Source organism: Heterodontus francisci, chromosome 20 (genome assembly GCF_036365525.1).
Source record: "Heterodontus francisci isolate sHetFra1 chromosome 20, sHetFra1.hap1, whole genome shotgun sequence".
Lineage (NCBI taxonomy): Eukaryota > Metazoa > Chordata > Chondrichthyes > Heterodontiformes > Heterodontidae > Heterodontus > Heterodontus francisci.
Genome location: NC_090390.1, coordinates 77059044 through 77078419, shown reverse-complemented (window position 1 = coordinate 77078419; position 19376 = coordinate 77059044). Strand labels below are relative to the sequence as shown.

Sequence of the window (19376 nt, the reverse complement as noted above, 5' to 3'; positions counted from 1 at the left end):
ATTACCCTTGACAAGTGAGTGGCTCGCTAGGCCATTTCAGAGGGCAGTTAAGAGTCAGCCACATTGCTGTGGGTCTGGAGTCATAGGTAGGCCAGACCAGATAACAAAGGCAGATTTCCTTCCCTAAAGGACATCAGTGAACCAGATGGGTTTTTTGACAATCAATGATAGCTTCATGGCACCATTACTGAAATTAGCTTTCAATTCCAAATTTTTATTAATTAAAATTCCACCAGCTGCCGCGATGAGATATGAACCCAGTGTCCCCAGGGCAATAGCCTGGGCCTCTAGATCACTGGTTCAGTGACATTACCACTATGCCATCACCACCCCATCCCTAACGTGGGTGCGAAGGCCAATTGCAGTGTCTGTATTGCCTTCCCTGCTGATCCAGTACTGGATGAACAGAAATGTCCTCCAATTATAGAGCCATTGTCTTCAATCCTAGCTAACTCCGTCCCTCTCCCTGACAACTACTTGAGGCTGAACCAGACTGTTTGCAACCTTGGTGTCATATTTGACCCCAGGTTGAGCTTCTGACCACATATCCCCACCATCTCTAAGACTGCCTAGTTCCACGTCCATAACATTGCCTGACTGCATCCTTGCCTCAGCTCATCTGCACTTCTATTACCTCTTGACTATTCCAATGCACTGTTGCCCAGCCTCCCAATTCTATTCTCCATAAACATGACACCATTCAAAGTCTGATGCACGTGTCATTACTCAAACTCCCATTCACCCAAGTGCTCACTGACTAACATTGGCTCCCGGTCAAGCAACGCTTCTATTTTAAAATTCTTACCGATGTTCAAATCCCTCCATGACCTCGCCCCTCCCTATCCATGTAAACTCCAAAAGTCCTACAACCCTCCAAATATCTGCCCTCTCCTAAATTTAGCCTCCTGTGCATGCCTGATTTTAATTACTGCACCATTGGTGGCTGTGCATTCAGCTTTCCAGGCCCTAAGCTCTGGAATTTCTTTCCCTAAACCTCTCCACCTCTTGTCTTTTAAGATGTGCCTTAAAGCTACCTCTTCGACCAAGCTTTTGGCTACCTGCCCTAATGGCGTATTAGGCTCAGTGCCAAAATTTGCTTTATGAAGTGCCTTGGGTGGTTTATGTTAATGGCACTATACATTACAATCTCCACCCACATTAACAGCCAAGCCTCACCTGCGAACAGTGGCCACTTAGTAAAGGCACAGGAGTGCAACCAGCCCCCGATAAACTATACGAGCATGGAGTTAATATATTCAGAAAGGCTGGGAGAAAACTGGTATCCAGCAGTAGAAAGAAAATAACTTGCAGTTATATAATGCTTTTCTAGACCTCTGGACATCCCAAACCACTAAGCCAATTAACTACTTTTGAAATGTAGCCACTGTTGCAATGTAGAAAGTGCAACATAATTGTGTACTGCCAGGTCCCACAGACAGTCATGAAATACCAACCAAATGATTTGTTTTAGTGAGGAAGGTTCAAGGATAAATACTGGTCAGGAGACCAGGGAGAACTCTTCTGCTTTTCTTACGAAATAGTGCGATGTAATAGTTTACATCCATCCGTGGGCGCAGACAGAAGCTCAGCTTAACATCTTATCCAAAAGACAGCATCTCTCAGTGCAGCGCTCCCACACTATGGCACTGGCATCAGCCTAGATGTGTTCAAGATGCCAGAGTGGGAGTCAGAGATGAGTGCTACTACTGAATTGAGGATGACACACAACTGAATCAACTGCGTGGAACGTTCTAGAAGCATCTGTCTTGCCCAACAGGTCATCCAAGTGTGAAGTGGGTCGGTGTGTGGATAAAGATATTTTTTTAAAAGTTACCCAAAAATTCACAATATTAACTAAAAAGGCAAGAGAAGGCCATGCAGCCCATTAAAGCGTACCTCTCAAGTATACTCATTCCCCAGTTGCATTTTGAATATCCCTCATTTATCTCCACTACACCACCAAACCAATTATTCCAAACAATTTTCACCATTTAAAAAGATACTGCCAATATTGGATTTAAAATGCAATTTTCACTCATTTAAAATACAAGATACCTAAATAACCACCCCTGCCTCAGCCTAGCTGCTACTAAAACACACACAGTGGCGCGGTGGTTAGCACCACAGCCTCACAGCTCCAGCGACCCGGGTTCAATTCTGGGTACTGCCTGTGCGGAGTTTGCAAGATCTCCCTGTGAACTGCGTGGGTTTTCGCCGGGTGCTCCGGTTTCCTCCCACAGCCAAAGACTTGCAGGTTGATAGGCAAATTTGCCATTATAAATTGCCCATAGTATAGGTCGGTGGTAGGGGAATATAGAGAAGGTGGGGATGTGGTAGGAATATGGGATTGGTGTAGGATTAGTATAAATGGGTGGTTGATGGTCGGCACAGACTCGGTGGGCCGAAGGGCCTGTTTCAGTGCTGTATCTCTAAATAAATAAATAAAACTCTCATCCATTCTTCCACTACCTCCAGACTTATCTATTCCAATGCTTTCCTGGACGGCCTCATCTTACAGCCTCCATAAATCTAAGCTCATCCAAAACGCCGCTGGCCATATTCTAACTGGCGCCCTTTCATTGACCTGCACAGACTTCCAGCCCACCAATGCTTCAATTTTAAAATTCTCAACCTCTTAAAATCTCACCTTGGCCTTGCCACCCCAATTGCTGTAACCTCAAGCCCAACAATCCTCCCACTTTAAACTTTTGTGCACATCAACCCCTTTGTCCCACAACTAGCACCCATGCCTTTGGCTGTTTAGACCACAAGCACTGGAATTCCCTCCCTAAACCTCGATATTTCTCCACCTGTCTCCTACTCTGATATCTTCCTTAAAACTTATTTCTTTGTCCAAGCTTTTAGTCAGCCTTAATCTCTCCTTCAATGGCTCGGTGTCAATTTGAGTCTCACTACATTCTTGTAAAGTACCTTGGGATATTTTTCTGCATTAAAAGGCACTACACAACTGCAAGTATTTGTTCAATGATTAGAAACAGAACACAGCCTGCAACGTATTACAAGGCGATAAAAACGGAGACTGAAGTGATGAGAGATCCTGAAAGCATAACCCGAGTGATTATTTAATACCAAGATGCACCCTTTGACTTGTGACATGCATGAGTGTTATTTTGTATAAAAATCAAAAACACACAAGGCTTTCATACGATTGTGTATTTCATATTAGTTGTAAAAGCTTGCTGTCAAAACTGCATCACTTAACAAGTAGCAATGGTACCTCATTACTTCAAAAGTAACATTAGGGTTTTTCCTTAATCTCAGTCGGGTGATATCATCAGTTTCAGGGTATGAATCTAATTTTAGAGTTCAAATGACAAACATACAACAATTTACTGTTATATGAAATTGGAGAAAATCTCAACTTATTTTACAAGAAGACACAGAACAGGAGAATTGAAAAGTTAAGGAGCAGAGTGCAAATGCACTATTGAGACTTTTTACAAGGAAAGAAGGAAGAGAGTGGTTGTGGAATGGGGAGGGGGTGGTGGGGAGTCAGGAAGCATGAGGGTGTATATATGTATGTGTATATAAATAAAATAATCTCACCACAACCAGAGTCAAATTACAGTCTTAGAATCGCTGCAAGGGATACATCATTCAGTGAATACAATAAACATATAAATACTAGTTACATGTTAAAAATACAAGTTTTAAACAACCACAGTTAACTATAGTAATTGGGGAAAAGAGGAAGTTTAAAAAAAACAGCCAATCTTCTTGCAAATACTCATCTCTCCATAATCTTGCAGCCGTAAACTTTTGCCACTACATGCGCACTGATCAATTCCTTACAAGTAGACATTTCCCTGTGAGTACTTTTTTTTTAAATGAGTATAAAAGGACTGCGATCTCCTACTCCTTCCCCCCACCCCAACCTCTGGGTATAGTAAGGGAAGGGGGGGGGGGGGGGGAAACTGAGAGCAAACCCACACTGACCGGCTCTCCCCACTCCAGTCCCGACGGAACGGCCCCAGACCCACATAGATACACTGTCGTAATAAAAGCAAAATATTGCGGATGCTGGAAATCTGAAATAAAAACAAGAAATGCTGGAACCACTCAGCAGGTCTGGCAGCATCTGTGAAAAGAGAAGCAGAGTTAACGTTTCGGGTCAGTTCCGAAGAAGGGTCACTGACCCGAAACGTCAACTCTGCTTCTCTTTTCACAGATGCTGCCAGACCTGCTGAGTGGTTCCAGCATTTCTTGTTTTTATTTTAGATACACGGTCGCCCTGGGGAAGGCCCCCAGACCCATACTGACCTGCTCACTCCTTGTGAAGGGCCCCAGTCCCACAGTGACCTCCTCTCCCCCTGGGGAAAGGCCCCAGGCCCGCAATGACTTCCTCTCCGCTTGAGGATAGGCCTCAGACTCGCCTGCTCTCCCTTCTCCACTCAGGGAAGGGCCCCATGCCCATACTAACTCCTCTACCCCTGGGGAAAGGCCCCACACCCACGCCGACCCCTCTCCCCATTGGGGAAAGGCCCCACACCCACGCCGACCCCTCTCCCCATTGGGGAAACGCCACACACCGACCCCTCTCCCCATTGGGGAAAGGCCCCACACCCACCCCTCTCCCCATTGGGGAAAGGCCCCACACCCACGCCGACCCCTCTACCCCTGGCGAAAGACCCCAGACCTACACTGACCCCTCTCCCCATTGGGGAAAAGCCCCACACCCACCCCTCTCCCCATTGGGGAAAGGCCCCAGACCCACCCCTCTCCCCCATTGGGGAAAGGCCCCAGACCCACACCGACCCCTCTCCCCCATTGGGGAAAGGCCCCACACCCACACCGACCCCTCTCCCCATTGGGGAAAGGCCCCACATCCACCCCTCTTCCCATTTGGGAAATGCCCCACACCCACGCCGACCCCTCTCCCCATTGGGGAAAGGCCCCACACCCACGCTGACCCCTCTCCCCATTGGGGAAAGGCCCCACACCCACGCTGACCCCTCTCCCCATTGGGGAAAGGCCCCACACCCACGCCGACCCCTCTCCCCATTGGGGAAAGGCCCCACACCCACGCTGACCCCTCTCCCCATTGGGGAAAGGCCCCACACCCACGCCGACCCATCTCCCCATTGGGGAAAGGCCCCACACCCACGCCGACCCATCTCCCCATTGGGGATTTTCCCACACCCACGCCGACCCCTCTCCCCATTGGGGAAAGGGCCCACACCCACCCCTCTTCCCATTTGGGAAATGCCCCACACCCACGCCGACCCCTCTCCCCATTGGGGAAAGGCCCCACACCCACGCTGACCCCTCTCCCCATTGGGGAAAGGCCCCACACCCACGCTGACCCCTCTCCCCATTGGGGAAAGGCCCCACACCCACGCCGACCCATCTCCCCATTGGGGAAAGGCCCCACACCCACGCCGACCCATCTCCCCATTGGGGATTTTCCCACACCCACGCCGACCCCTCTCCCCATTGGGGAAAGGGCCCACACCCACGCCGACCCCTCTCCCCATTGGGGAAAGACCCTACACCTACACTGACCCCTCTCCCCATTGGGGAAAGGCCCCACACCCACGCCGACCCCTCTCCCCATTGGGGAAAGACCCCACACTCACCCCTCTCCCCATTGGGGAAAGACCCCACACTCACTCCTCTCCCCATTGGGGAAAGACCCCACACTCACCCCTCTCCCCATTGGGGAAAGACCCCACACTCACCCCTCTCCCCATTGGGGAAAGGCCCCACACCTACACTGACCCCTCTCCCCATTGGGGAAAGACCCCACACCCACCCCTCTCCCCATTGGGGAAAGACCCCACACCCACGCTCCCGCTTTTAAGGGAGGCGCCCCATTCTTACCGTTAATCCTCCCAGTGCTTCATCAGGCAACAGCTGTCTGGGAAATCTCCATCTGCCAGTCCACAGAGCCCAGCTCCTCCCACATCAGCCGAAGCCCCAGTTTAGCCGCTACTTCTCCCTTCTCCTAGCCGGCGTCTCATCTTGCCCGCGCTCAGCGCTCCGCTTCCGCCCTCCGGGCTGCGCTCATTGGTCGGAGTGTACCCCATCCGAAGACGATCCCGCGGTCGATTGGCTGAAACGACTGTCACTCAGGCTGGAGGGCTCAACGGCCCTCGCTCCTGCACATGCGTGCGATCTTGGGCCGGTTGGCCGGGGTCACGCATGCGCGCAGAGCGGGGGTGGCCGGCAAGAGAGCGCTCGCGTACGCACTTTGATTGACAGCTGGTGCAGACGTGGCGACCAGGGTCTCAGAGGAGGTGGGATTGGGAACTGCAGAATTCGCGGTAAACAGGCTTGAAGGAGAACAGCGGACGGAGAAAAACAGGAATATTCGGAAAATATCGTTTGCAATAAAGTTCTCAAACGAGAGCGGAAAAAAACCGTTGTCTTTTATTTCTATGAAAAATAACCTCCCAGTATTTATTGCTTCAGCTTATTCCCAAGAGTAAAGTTTGCAAACAATAGCGCTAGTTTGCAAATATTTTACCTGGTTGAAACTAACATACCTCGATAAAATACAAATGCTAGTTTTTGCAATTATTTCAAAGAAAAAGGAAACAACCTGCCTTGATCTTGGGTCTTGCATGACGTCCCAAAGATGTGCAGATATGTACTTTTGCACAGTGGTCACTGTTGTAATTGTAGGGAAACGCAATTTATTTAAAGTGACTGTGTTGCTGATGCCTGGCTACATCCAGCCTCCTTGTCCAAAAATCTGATTGCATCACATTAGGGAATAGCGTCATAAAAATGACGCGCGTTATAATATTGGTTAAAGTCATGGGAAATGTGTACATGCTTTCACAAACATTGTCTACCTGCTTATCCTTTAATAACTTAAAACTCCCAATGCAGATGTGAGCCATACAAAGTAGGAGCTGTGATGCCCCCCATGGTATAGCCCCTTTCTAGACTGACATGGAGAACAGCCACTGAGATAAAGTACCAGAGGAGCCCACTGACAGCTGCATAACTTGGGTTGTCAACCCTCCAGGATTTGCCCTGTAGTCTCTAGGATTAATCTCCAGAAGGCTGCTAAAAAAAAATAGGGCTTTAGAAAAAGTAGTTTTTTGTCATTTTCTTTGAACACTTTTGTTAATTAGTTTAAAAAATATTGGAGATTGAAAAAACATACAAACATATGAATTAGGAACAGGAGTAGGCCACTCGGCCCCTCGAGCCTGCTCCGCCATTCAACAAGATCATGGCTGATCTGATTGTAACCTCAACTCCACATTCCCGCCTACCCCAGCCTACAGCTGTTTGAGGTTTGGGGCGGTTGGAGGCAAGAGGTTATGGGGTGGAACCTCCAGGGTAAAACGTCCAGCTAAAGTTGGCAACCCTATGTGTAACAGTGCTGCAGTCCGAGTTAGTGACTTTAGAATAGGAGGGAATAATTGGGGGAAGAAACGGAATTTAGAACTCTTAAAAACAAACTGCCGCTTGCAAAGTGCGTTTGAGATGAAAGGGAATGCTATATTTAATGTGATGAGAACAGAAAGTGCCGGAAATACTCAGCAGGTCTGGCAGCACCTGTGGAGAGAGAAACAGAGTTAACATTTCAGCTCTGTGACCCTTCATATATATTTATTTACTGTATTGTTGACCAGTGGGATCTGGGAATTCATATCTCCACCAAAATGGAACTGACTATGAACTAACCCAAACTATCCTCTATTACACCACAGAATTTAAGCGACACATCAAAAGTAAGACTAACATGGAACGGTAGCGTTTGTTATGTCACTGGACTAATAATCCAAAGACCTAGACGAATGATCTGGAGACATGAGTTCAAGTCCCACCAGAGCAGTCGGAGAATTTATCTTCAATTAATGGATTAAATCTGGGATGAAAAGCTAGTATCAGTAACAATGAACATGAAACTACCATATCGTCATAAAAACTCATCTGGTTCACTAATGTCCTTCAGGGGAAGATGTGGTTGACTCTTAACTGCCCTCTGAAATGGTCGAAGAAGCTACTCAGTTGGAGGTGGCTCACCACCACCTGCTCAATGGCAATTAGGGATGAGCAATAAATGCTGGCCTAGCCAGCGACGCTAACATCCCAAGAATGAATAAAAAATAAGAATCATGGTGACTGAAACTACAGGATTGTTGTAAAAACCCATCTCATTCACTAATGTCCTTCAAGGAGGGAAATCTGCTGTCTTTACCCAGTCTGGTCTATGTGACTCCAGACCCACAGCAACGTGGTTGACTCTTAACTGCCCTCTGAAATGGTCGAGCAAACCACACAGTTCAAGGGAAATTTGGGATGGGTAATAAATGCTGGTCTTGCCAGCAATACCCACATCCCATGAATGAAGTAATTGGACTTTCTCGTGCGTGGCCATTTTCGGAATTGTTTTTCTGTCAATGACACTGGGACAAGTGACATCCTTCAGTGTCACGTGAAAGCAAGGATACTACAGTGTTACTTTAATGTGCCTCTGTTACAAATTTGTGAGCACCATCATGATTTCTTTGAAAAGTTGTTGTGGTTAATATTTCTTGTGCCCCATTCTGAGGGTAAATTCAGCAATTCCTCACTCTGAACATCACTTGAAGGAAGTGCAGGTTGGAGAATCAGTGCAATAGATCATTGTATATCCCACCCAAAGGCCCTTCAAATGAAGCTCCCCATTTAGCAGCATAGAATAATTAAATTTATTCTTCAACATGCTCCTGTTTACAATGAACAGAGATACCCTTGAAACCGCCTCTTAGAACATCCACATGACATTTAGAGAGATGAGTAATTAAGAATTCACTCTGAGCAGCTGCAAGGGCCCATTTTTCGACTAACCGATTCTCTCTACTCTTCAATGTGGTGATTCTTTGATGGGTTATGTTACAATGGCCTCAGACATTTCCTGATACTTCCCCAATCCATGTACAATCTTTGGTAGTGAATAGAGGACAGGCTACTCCAGTATGTTGTGCATCACCCTGTCCTTGCCCAAAGCCTACACAGGCAGACCTTCAGCAAGTGTTACTATACTGTGATCATGAGCGAGAATCTCCATAACCAGTGGGTACTGCTGTCTCCTCGACATTATAATGTTATAATTTTATTGTTGAGTCATTCTCATTTCTTTCAGTTGCTTTATTAAGCTTATTAGTTTAATTGGATGTTTTGTTTATTTTCTTATATTAACATGAAACCCATATTACAATTTTTTTTTTCACATGGTGACACTGGGGCACCTCCACATCATGCCTATTGGTTTAGTTAAAAAAAAGTCCAGAGTAACTGAGTCCATTTGTAACTGAGCCCCTACTCCTGGGTTGGTTGAGATCAGCTTATTTCATGCTGACCAGGTATAGATAGCTCAGCTACCTTCAGCTGCTTCACCAGATATCTCCTCCATCATAAGGTCAGAAGTGGGGATGTTCACGGATGCTTGCACATTGTTCAGTCCCATTTGTAACTCCTCAGATACTGAAGCAGTCCGTGCCTGCATGCAGCAAGACCTGGACAACATTCAGGCTTGGGCTGATAAGTAAGTAGCAAGTAAAATTCGCACCACACATGTGCTAGAACATAGAACATAGAACAGTACAGCACAGTACAGGCCCTTCAGCCCAAGATGTTGTGCCGAACCTTTAACCTACTCTAGGAACAAACTACCTACATACCCTTCATACTACTATCATCCATGTACCTATCCAAGAGTCGCTTAAATGTCCCTAATGTATCTGCTAGGCAATGACCATTTCCAACAAGAGAGAATTTAACCATCTTTCCTTGACATTCAACAGCATTACCATCGCTGAATCCCGCACCATTAACATCCTGAGGGTTACCATTGACCAGAAACTCAACTGGACCAGCCACATAAATACCATGGCGACAAGAGCAGGTCAGAGTTTGGGTATGCTAAAAAAAAGTTGAATTTATATAGTGCCTTTCACAACCACTGGACATCCCACATGCTTTACAGCCAACAAAGTAGTTTTTGAACTATTGTAATGTACGAGACATAGACAACAAACAAAGAGACTATTGATGAGCTGAACAAATTCGAGATGTGGGCATATAGGAGGATGTTCTGCATATCCTACACATTCAGAAAGACGAATGAGCAAGTGCCGGAAATGGTTGAAGAAAAGAGGAAATTAATGCATAACATCAAAGATAGATACAATACTCTGGTCACATCATTGGACCAGAAGGTAGAAAGAGATCATTATTGGAAGGAAAGATCGAAGGAAAATGCAAGCGAGGGAAGCAGAGAAGAAAATGGATGATGGATATAATGGACTGGATGTGGTTGACCTATGCGGAATGTGTAAGGACAGCACAGGACAGACAGAGGTGAAGATCCATGACAGTCAATCTTCTGGGAAGATGATGACACCCATGAACGAAAAAAATGTAGGAAATGTGGCAGCCAATTTGCACACAGCAAACTCCCAGGAGCATCAATGACCAGATAATCTTTATTTTGCGATGTTGATTGAGGGATAAATATTGACCAGAATACTGGGGATAACTCCCCTGATTGTCTTTGAGCCAGCACCATGGGATATTTTACGTCCACCTGGGAGGGTTTAACGTCAGAATTCTGTGATGAGTAACTCACCTCCTCACTCCCCAAAGCCCGTCCATCATCTACAAGGCAGGATTGTGATGAAATACTCTCCTCTTGCCTGGATGGGTGCAGCTCCAACAGGACTCAAGAAGCTCAATACCACCCAGGACAAAGCAGCCCGCTTGATCCTCAAGCCATCCAGCAACTTAAACGTTCACTCTGTCCACCGTCATGCACAGTGGCTGCAGTATGTACCATCAAGATACACTGCAGCGACTCGCCAAGGCTCCTTCAACAGAATCTCCCAAACTTCTGACCCCTACCACCTAGAAGAATAAGGGCAGCAGATGCTTGTGAACACTGCCACATTCAAGTTCTGCTCCAAGTCACGCACCATCCCGACTTGGAAATATATCGCCGTTTCTACATTGTCGCTGGGTCACAGGCCTGGAAGTCCCTCCTGAACGGCACAGTAGGAGTACCTACACCGTATAAACTGCAGTGATTCATGAAGGTGACTCACCACCATCTTTGCAAAGCCAAATATGAATGGGCAATAAATACCAGTCATGCCAGAAATGCTCACATGTTGCAGAATGATAAACAAAAATCAAACCAGAGATTGAACCAGGGAATTTTATAGCTCATATATTCAGTAAGTAATCAGAAAAGTATCTGGATCATTTAGTCAACAATGCTCATGGTTTTTTTGGGACATAATTCTCCCCAATATTTTTTAACTTTTCTCTAATTATTCAAAAATACTTTTAATGAGGCTTTCCAAATTAAATACTGAAGTTGTAGTACAACAAAACTTGGCAGAGTCTGATTCAGTTTGACAGCAATAAAACTCAACAACGCTCCTCGATGGAAGCAGATGTCATAATTATGCATTACAAATATAATTGGCTTTTCATAGTGTTATCCAGGTCCGATATCCAAAATCCGGCACCCTCGGGACTGAGACTGTGCTGGATTCAAAATTTTCCCAGATTTTGGACAATAAAATTGGTAGCCTATCCTAGGCCAAAATCAATGAATAGGAGATACCTGTATATGAAATAAATATGAAAAAGAATAAATAATAATGTATTAGAGTCATAGATTTATACAGCACAGAAACAGGCCCTTCGGCCCATCGTGGCTGTGCCAGCCATACAGCACCCAACTATTCTAATCCCATATTCCTGCACTTGGCCCGTAGCCCTGTATACTATGGCGTTTCAAGTGGTAATCTAAATACTTCCTAAATGTTGTGAGGGTTCCTGCCTCTACCACCTCTTCAGGCAGTGTGTTCCAGATTCCAACTACCCTCTGGGTGAAAAAAATGTTTCCTCAAATCTCCCCTAAAACTCCTACCCCTTACCCTAAATCTATGCCTCCTGGTTATTGGTCCCTCTGCTAAGGGAAAAGGTTTCTTCCTATCAATCCTATCAGTGCCCCTCATAATCTTGTACACCTCAATCATGTCCCCCCTCAGCCTTCTCTGCTCCAAGGAAAACAACCCTAGCCTTTTCAGTTTCCCTTCATAGCTGAAATGCTCCAGCCCAGGCAACATCCTGGTGAATCTCCTCTGCACCCTCTCCAGTGCAATCACATCCTTCCTATAGTGTGGTGACCAGAACTGTACACAGTACTCCAGCTGTGGCCTAACTAGTGTTTTATATAGCTCCATCATAATCTCCCTGCTCTTACATTCTATGCCTCAGCTAATAAAGGCAAGTATCCCATATGCCTTCTTAACCACCTTATCTACCTGTGCTGCTGCCTTCGGTGATCTATGGACAAGTACACCAAGGTCCCTCTGACGCTCTGTACTTCCTGTGGTCCTGCCATCCATTGTGTATTCCCTTGCCTTGTTAGTCCTCCCAAAATGCATCACCTCACACTTTTCAGGATTAAATTCCATTTGCCACTGCTCTGCCCATCTTACCAGCCCATCTATATCTCCCTGTAATCTTAAGGATTTCCTCCTCACTATTTACAACACCACCAATTTTCATGTCATCTGCGAACTTACTGATCATACCTTCTATATTCACATCTAAATCATTAATCTACACTACAAACAGCAAGGGTCCCAGCACCAATCCCTGTGGTACACCACTGGTCACAGGTTTCCAATCCACTCGACCATTACCCTCTGCCTCCTGCCACTAAGCCAATTTTGGATCCAATTTGCCAAATTGCCCTGGATCCCATGGGCTCTTACCTTCTTAACCAATCTCCTATGCGGGACCTTATCAAAAGCCTTACTGAAATCCCTGTAGACTACATCTACTGCTTTACCCTCATCTAGTCACCTCCTCGAAAAATTCAATTAAGTTAGTTAGACATGATCTCCCACTGATAAAGCCATGCTAACTATCCTTGATTAATCCCTGCCTCTCCAAGTGGAGATTAATCCTGTCCCTCAGAATTTTTTCCAATATTTTCCCAACCATTGATGTTAGACTCACTGGCCTGTAATTACCTGGTTTATCCCTACTACCCTTCTTGAATAATGGTACCATATTCACTGTCTTCCAGTCCTCTGGTACCTCTCCTGTGGCCAGAGAGGATTTGAAAATTTGTGTCAAAGCCCCTGCTATCTCCTCCCTTACCTCACATAACAGCCAGGGATACATCTCATCTGGGCCTGAGGATTTATCCACTTTTAAATCCGCTAAAACAGTTAATATTTCCTCCCTTTCAATGCTAATATGTTCAAGTATATCACAATCCCCCTTCCTGATCTCTACACCTACATCGTCCTTCTCCATAGTGAACACAGATGAAAAGTAATCATTTAAAACATCACCTATGTCCTCCGGCTCCACACACAGATTGCCACGTTGGTCCCTAATGGGCCCCACTCTTTCCCTGGTTATCCTCTTACCCTTAATATATTTATAAAATGCCTTAGGATTTTCCTTTATCTTATCTGCCAGTGTTTTTTCTTGCCCCCTCTTCGCTCTCCTAATTACTTTTTTAAGTGCCGCCCTACACTTTCTATACTCCTCTAGTGCCTCCGCTGTTTCCAGCGCTTGGGATCTGCCATAAGCCTCCTTTTTTTTCCTGATCAAATCCTCTATATCCCTTGACATCCAGGGTACCCTGGGCCTGTTAGTCCTACCTTTCACCTTAACGGGTACATGTTGGCTCTGGACTCTCACTATTTCCTCTTTGAATGACTCCCACTGATGTGATGTAGACTTTCCTACAAGTAGCTGCTCCCAGTCCACTTTGGCCAGATCCTGCTTTATTGTATTGAAATCGGCCTTCCCCCAATTCAGTACCTTTATTTCTGGTCCATCTTTGTCCTTTTCCATAACTACCTTAAATCTTACAGAGTTATGGTCGCCATCCCCGAAATGCTCCCCCACTGACACTTCTACCACTTGACCGGCTTCATTCCCTAGGACTAGGTCCAGTACTGCCCCTTCTCTTGTAGGACTTTCTACATACTGGCTCAAAAAGCTCTCCTGTATGCATTTTAAGAATTCCACCCATTTAAGCCTTTTGCACTAAGACTATCCCAGTTAATATTGGGGAAGTTGAAATCCCCTACTATTATTACCCTGTTATTTTTACACCTCTCTGAGATTTGCCTTCATATCTGCTCCTCTATCTCTTCCTGACTGTTTGGAGGCCTGTAGTACACTCCCAGCCAAGTGATTGCCCCCTTTTTGTTTTTAAGTTCTACCCAAATAGCCTCATTTGAGGAACCTTCTAAGATAGCATCCCTCCTTACTACAGTAATTGACTCCTTGATCAACAGTGCAATGCCACCTCCTCTTTTATCCCCTCCCCTGTCGCGCCTGAAGATTCTATACCCTGGAATATTGAGCTGCCAGTCCTGTCCCTCCCTCAAGCATGTCTCTGTGATAGCAATAATATCATAATCCCATGTGCTAATTAATGCCCTCAATTCATCTGCCTTACTAGTTAGACTCCTTGCATTGAAATAGATGCAATCCAGCCTTGCATTTTTCCCTTGTGCCTTACCAGGTCTATATTTGCTCTGCCTTCCAGGCAGACTCACTTTCTGTTCTATATTACCTGCTACGGTACTTCCACTCTGTATCCCATCCCCCTGCCAAATTAGTTAAAACTCACCCCAACAGAACTAGCAAATCTCCCAGCAAGGATGCTTGTCCCATTCCGGTGCAGGTGCAACCCATCCAACTTGTACAGGTCCCACCTTTGCCAGAAACAGACCCAGTGATCCTGGAAACTAAAGCCCTCCCTTCTGCACCATCTCCTCAGCCACGCATTCATCTGCTCTATCCTCCTATTTCTAAATTCACTAACACGTGGCACCGGTAGTAATCCAGAGATTATAACCTTAGAGGTCCTGCTTTTTAATCTGCTACCTAGCTCCCTAAATTCTTGTTGCAGGACCTCATCCCTTTTTCTACCTATGTCATTGGTACCAATGTGTACCACAACCTCTGACTGCTCCCCCTCCCCCTTCAGAATTTTCTGCAGCCGCTCCATGACATCCTTGACCCTAGCACCAGGGGGGCAACATACCATCATGGCTGGAGTCACATTTGCGGCCACAGAAACGCCTATCTGTACCCCTTACGATAGAATCCCCTATCACTATAGCTCTTCCACTCCTTTGTCCCCCCTGCTGTGCAGCAGAGCCATCCTTGGTGCCATGGACCTGGCTGTTGCTGCTTCCCCCTGGGAGGCCATCCCCCCCAACAGTATCCAAAGTGGTACATCTGTTTGAGAGTGGGATGGCCACAGGGGACTCCTGTACTACCTACCTGCGACTACTACTCTGCCTGGTGGTCACCCATCTCTTTTCTGCCTGTGCTGCCATTACCTGCAGTGTGACCACCTCACTAAACGTGCTATCCACGACGTCCTTAGCATCACGGATGCTCCACAGTGAATCCACCCGCAGCTCCAGCTCCGTAATGTGGGTAGTCAGTAGCTGCAGATGGATACACTTCCTGCACACATGGTCACCAGGGACACTGGAAGCATCCCTGATTTCCCACATAGCGCAGAAGGAGCATATCACGGGGCTGAGCTCTCCTGCCATGACTTACCTTTAAATTAATTTAGTTACTCCCTTTAAAAAATACTAATTACACTAGGGGTCTTGTTCTACTCCAAACACTACCCACTACAATCTAAAGTCCTTAATAAATTAATTTAAGTAGTACTACTCACCTTATCACTTGAGGTTTTTTGAAAAAAAACTTTCCCCTTTTTTAAGCAATTTAAATGCACTAACAGCTGTTACATACCCAAACAATCACCTTGCAGAATTCCCGTGATGTCACTGTAAGTTTTTATTTCCTCTTTTCGAGTCTCAGCGCGCGCTGAAAGACACAGGGAGCCAGCAGCCGCTCCGGATCAGCTTCCTCCCCCCACCTCACCACCCCCCGGGTCCGCCAGCTGCCACTCCGGATCAGCTTCCTCACAGGTCCTCCAGCTGCCGCTCCTCTCTGCTCCCAGGTAAGTGATGAATGAATTGATGCAGAAAAGTATCCTTGACCCAAGGAATTTCAATGGTTCTGAATTTTTATTCAGTAACTTAAACTGTTGCAAAAAAAACATCCATATTTTGCTGCAAATATATAGAAAAACACCATCTGCAGGTAGCTTAAACACTTAAATAGCGCTCTAAAGGTAAATTCAGTGAATGATAAAGTGACCACAGGTTCACTGATGAACTGGCTTGACCAGCTTAGTTGTTCATTAGTCTCGCCTCTAGAGGACCCTGTTCTGCAAAATGGGTTCTGACTATTTTCAAAAATGTTCAGATTTTGGACAATTCCAGTTTTAGGAATTTGGATATTGGACCTATATTACTTTTCATTTATTACAAAATTATATTCCAAAATTAATTAAAAAGTTGTGTTTATGTTCATGTATTTCAATACATTTTCCCTTAAATACTTTTTTATTTTCTTCCATGCTTAGGTTCCCCTGTACCATGCCCACCTAAAGAACCATATGGAATCTTTGCTCTCAGGCCCCTGCCAGTGCTGCTGGACAACTGAACTGAAGAAGGAAGTTCTTCAGTTTGATCCGCCCTCTAGATATTCCTCCTTCTTGCACTTCATTCCGCCTTTAACATAGTAAAATGTCCCAAGGCCCCCTACAGGAGTGTAATCAGACAAAAACTGACATCGAGCCTAAGAATGAGATGTTAGGACAGGAAAGAGTTAAGTTTGAAGGAGCCTCTTATAGGAGGCGAGAGAAGTGGAGAGGTTTTAGGGAGGGAATTCTAGAGCTTAGGGCCTGGATGGCTGAAGGAACGGCCAAAGTGAGGAACTCCTCCTGGGTAAGAATTTCTCTGGTCACTATATGTAGCAACCTTGTAAATGAATTTGTGAAGATTTCCTCTGACTGACATTTGTAGCAAACCACAAACTCATTTACAACATTAACATGCATAGTAACCACAGCAATGCTTCCTACCACTTGAGGTATTGTGCATGCATTGTGAAGATTATAGTGCAGAACTTCAAAAGGACACAGGCAAGTTGGTGGAATGGACAGACATGTGGCAGGTGAACTTCAATGCGGAGAAATGTGAAGTGATTCATTTTGGTAGAAAGAACATGGAGAGACAATATAAAATAAAGGGCACAATTCTGAAGGGGGTACAGCAGCAGAGAGACCTGGGTGTATATGTCATTGAAGGTGGCAGGACAGGTTGCAAGAGTATTTAATAAAGCATACAGTATCCTGGGCTTTATTAATAGGGGCATAGAGTACAACAGCAAGGAAATTATGTTGAACTTGTACATGACACTAGGTTAGCCTCAGCTGGAGTATTGCATCCAGTTCTGGGCACCACACTTTCGGAAAGACGTGAGGGCATTGGAGAGAGTACAGAAAAGATTCACGAGAATGGTTCCAGGGATGAGGAACTTCAGTTTTGAAGATAGATTGGAGAAGTTGGGACTGTTTTCCTTGCAGAAGAGAAGGCTGAGAGGAGATTTGATGGAAGTATTCAAAATCATGAGCGGTCTGGACAGAGTAGATAGAGAGAAACTGTTCCCACTCATGAAAGGATCAAGAACTAGAGGGCACAGATTTAAAGTACTTGGTAAAAGAAGTAAAAGTGACATGAGGAAAAACCTTTTCACGCAGCGAGTGGTTAAGTTCTGGAATGTGCTGCCTGAGAGTGTGCTGGAGGCAGGTTCAATGGAAAAGGGAATTAGACAGTTATCTGAAAAGAAAGGGTTGCGGAGAGAAGGCAGGGGAATGGCACGAAGTGAATTGCTCACTTGGAGAGCCGGTGCAATCACAATGGGCCGAATGGCCTCATTCTGTACTGTAACAGTTCTGTGATTCTGTGAGGGACAAACATATAGAAACTAACGGTGAGAAAAAGACCGACTGGACCATCCAGCCTGTCCCATATAACTGCGATGTCTTGAGAATCACAATGTATACATTCTCCATCCCACCCGGGAAGACAGGTAAGCCCGGAGTTTCCACTCGGTTACACTTTTTTTCAGCATATTTGCCCAAAATCAAACTAACCAGTGCAATGGACTGCCGAATTCTAAGCACAAATTGCGTTCAGCGCAAATCAAGTTTCTGTGATCTTTTGCATTAGTTTAAAAAACATTGTGCTAGAGGAAGACCCTGCCCACAAAACTGAACATGCCTCCCAGGATGAATTAATCACCATTTCTACTTATTATGTTCATTTGCGAGCCTTCAAGGAGGCTCTAAAACGTAAGCTGGTTCTTTTGGGTGCAAGGACACTAATAGGCACATTTTAAAACGTTTTGAATTTCCTGGGAAACTGATGAGTATAGTTAGAAAATAGTTTTGTATATTTTTTATAGTCATTTCTAAGCATTTAAAACCGGGTTACTTAGAGGTGAGTCGATTGACACTGAGTAAAAATGCTTTTTTTTTGTGATAAATGTCTTTTCAGCAGTATGAATTAAACTTTGCCAAGTTACCACTTGCAAATACATCAAGGATATTTTTAAAGCAATTTATTTTTGAGTTTAAAAACATTGCCCAATTGCTCTGGTTCATGGCAGATTTTGATGTTTGGCAATATGCAAATGAGTTTGAGCAAAAACTCAGAGGTGGGGGAAAACACTTTTCAAATTGGGTGTAATTTTGGGCTCAGTGTGTGCCCATTTCGCTGATTGCATCCAAAGTAGAAACTCTACCCCATCATCTCTTAGGAGGCACTGGATACTGCAAAAGCTATGAGCCCTGACAATATTCCGGCAATAGTACTGAAGACCTGTGCTCCAGAACTTGCCGCACCCCTAGCCAAGCTGTTCCAGTACAGCTACAACACTGGCATCTACCCAGCGATGTGGAAAATTGCCCAGGTATGTCCTGTACACAAAAAGCAGGACAAGTCGAAACCGGCCAATTACCGCCCCATCAGCCTACTCTCAATCATCAGTAACGTGATGGAAGGTGTCATCAACAGTGCCATCAAGCGGCACTTGCTGAGCAATAACCTGCTCAGTGATGCTCAGTTTGGGTTCCGCCAGGGTCACTCAGCTCCTGACCTCATTACAGCCTTAGTTCAAACATGGACAAAAGAGCTGAACTCAAGAGGTGAGGTGAGAGTGACTGGCCTTGACATCAAGGCAACATTTGACAGAGTGTGGCATCAAGGAGCCCTAGCAAAACTGAGGTTAATGGGAATCAGGGGGAAAACCCTCCGCTGGCTGGAGTCATACCTAGCGCAAAGGAAGATGGTTGTGGTTGTTGGAGGTCAATCATCTGAGCTCCAGGACATCACTGCAGGAGTTCCTCAGGGTAGTCTCCTAGGCCCAACCATCTTCAGGTGCTTCATCAATGACCTTCCTTCAATCATAACGACAGAAGTGGGGATGTT

At 45.6% G+C, this 19376-nt stretch overlaps 1 protein-coding gene across 5 annotated transcripts in view; it reads right to left on the bottom strand.

The window, feature by feature from the left end:
- Positions 1 to 19376, bottom strand: part of mfsd13a (major facilitator superfamily domain containing 13A) — a 112954-nt gene that overhangs the window by 42116 nt on the left and 51462 nt on the right. For 2 of the 5 annotated variants that reach the window (XM_068053050.1, XM_068053049.1), the window contains exon 1: positions 5842 to 6011. The exons of 1 other annotated variant lie outside the window; for it this stretch is intronic. The gene's annotated coding sequence lies outside the window, so the exon portion shown is untranslated. Of the gene's footprint in view, positions 1 to 5841; positions 6012 to 6562; positions 6653 to 19376 lie in introns of those variants that run through there. 2 more of the 5 variants (XM_068053053.1, XM_068053051.1) reach the window with 2 other exon arrangements.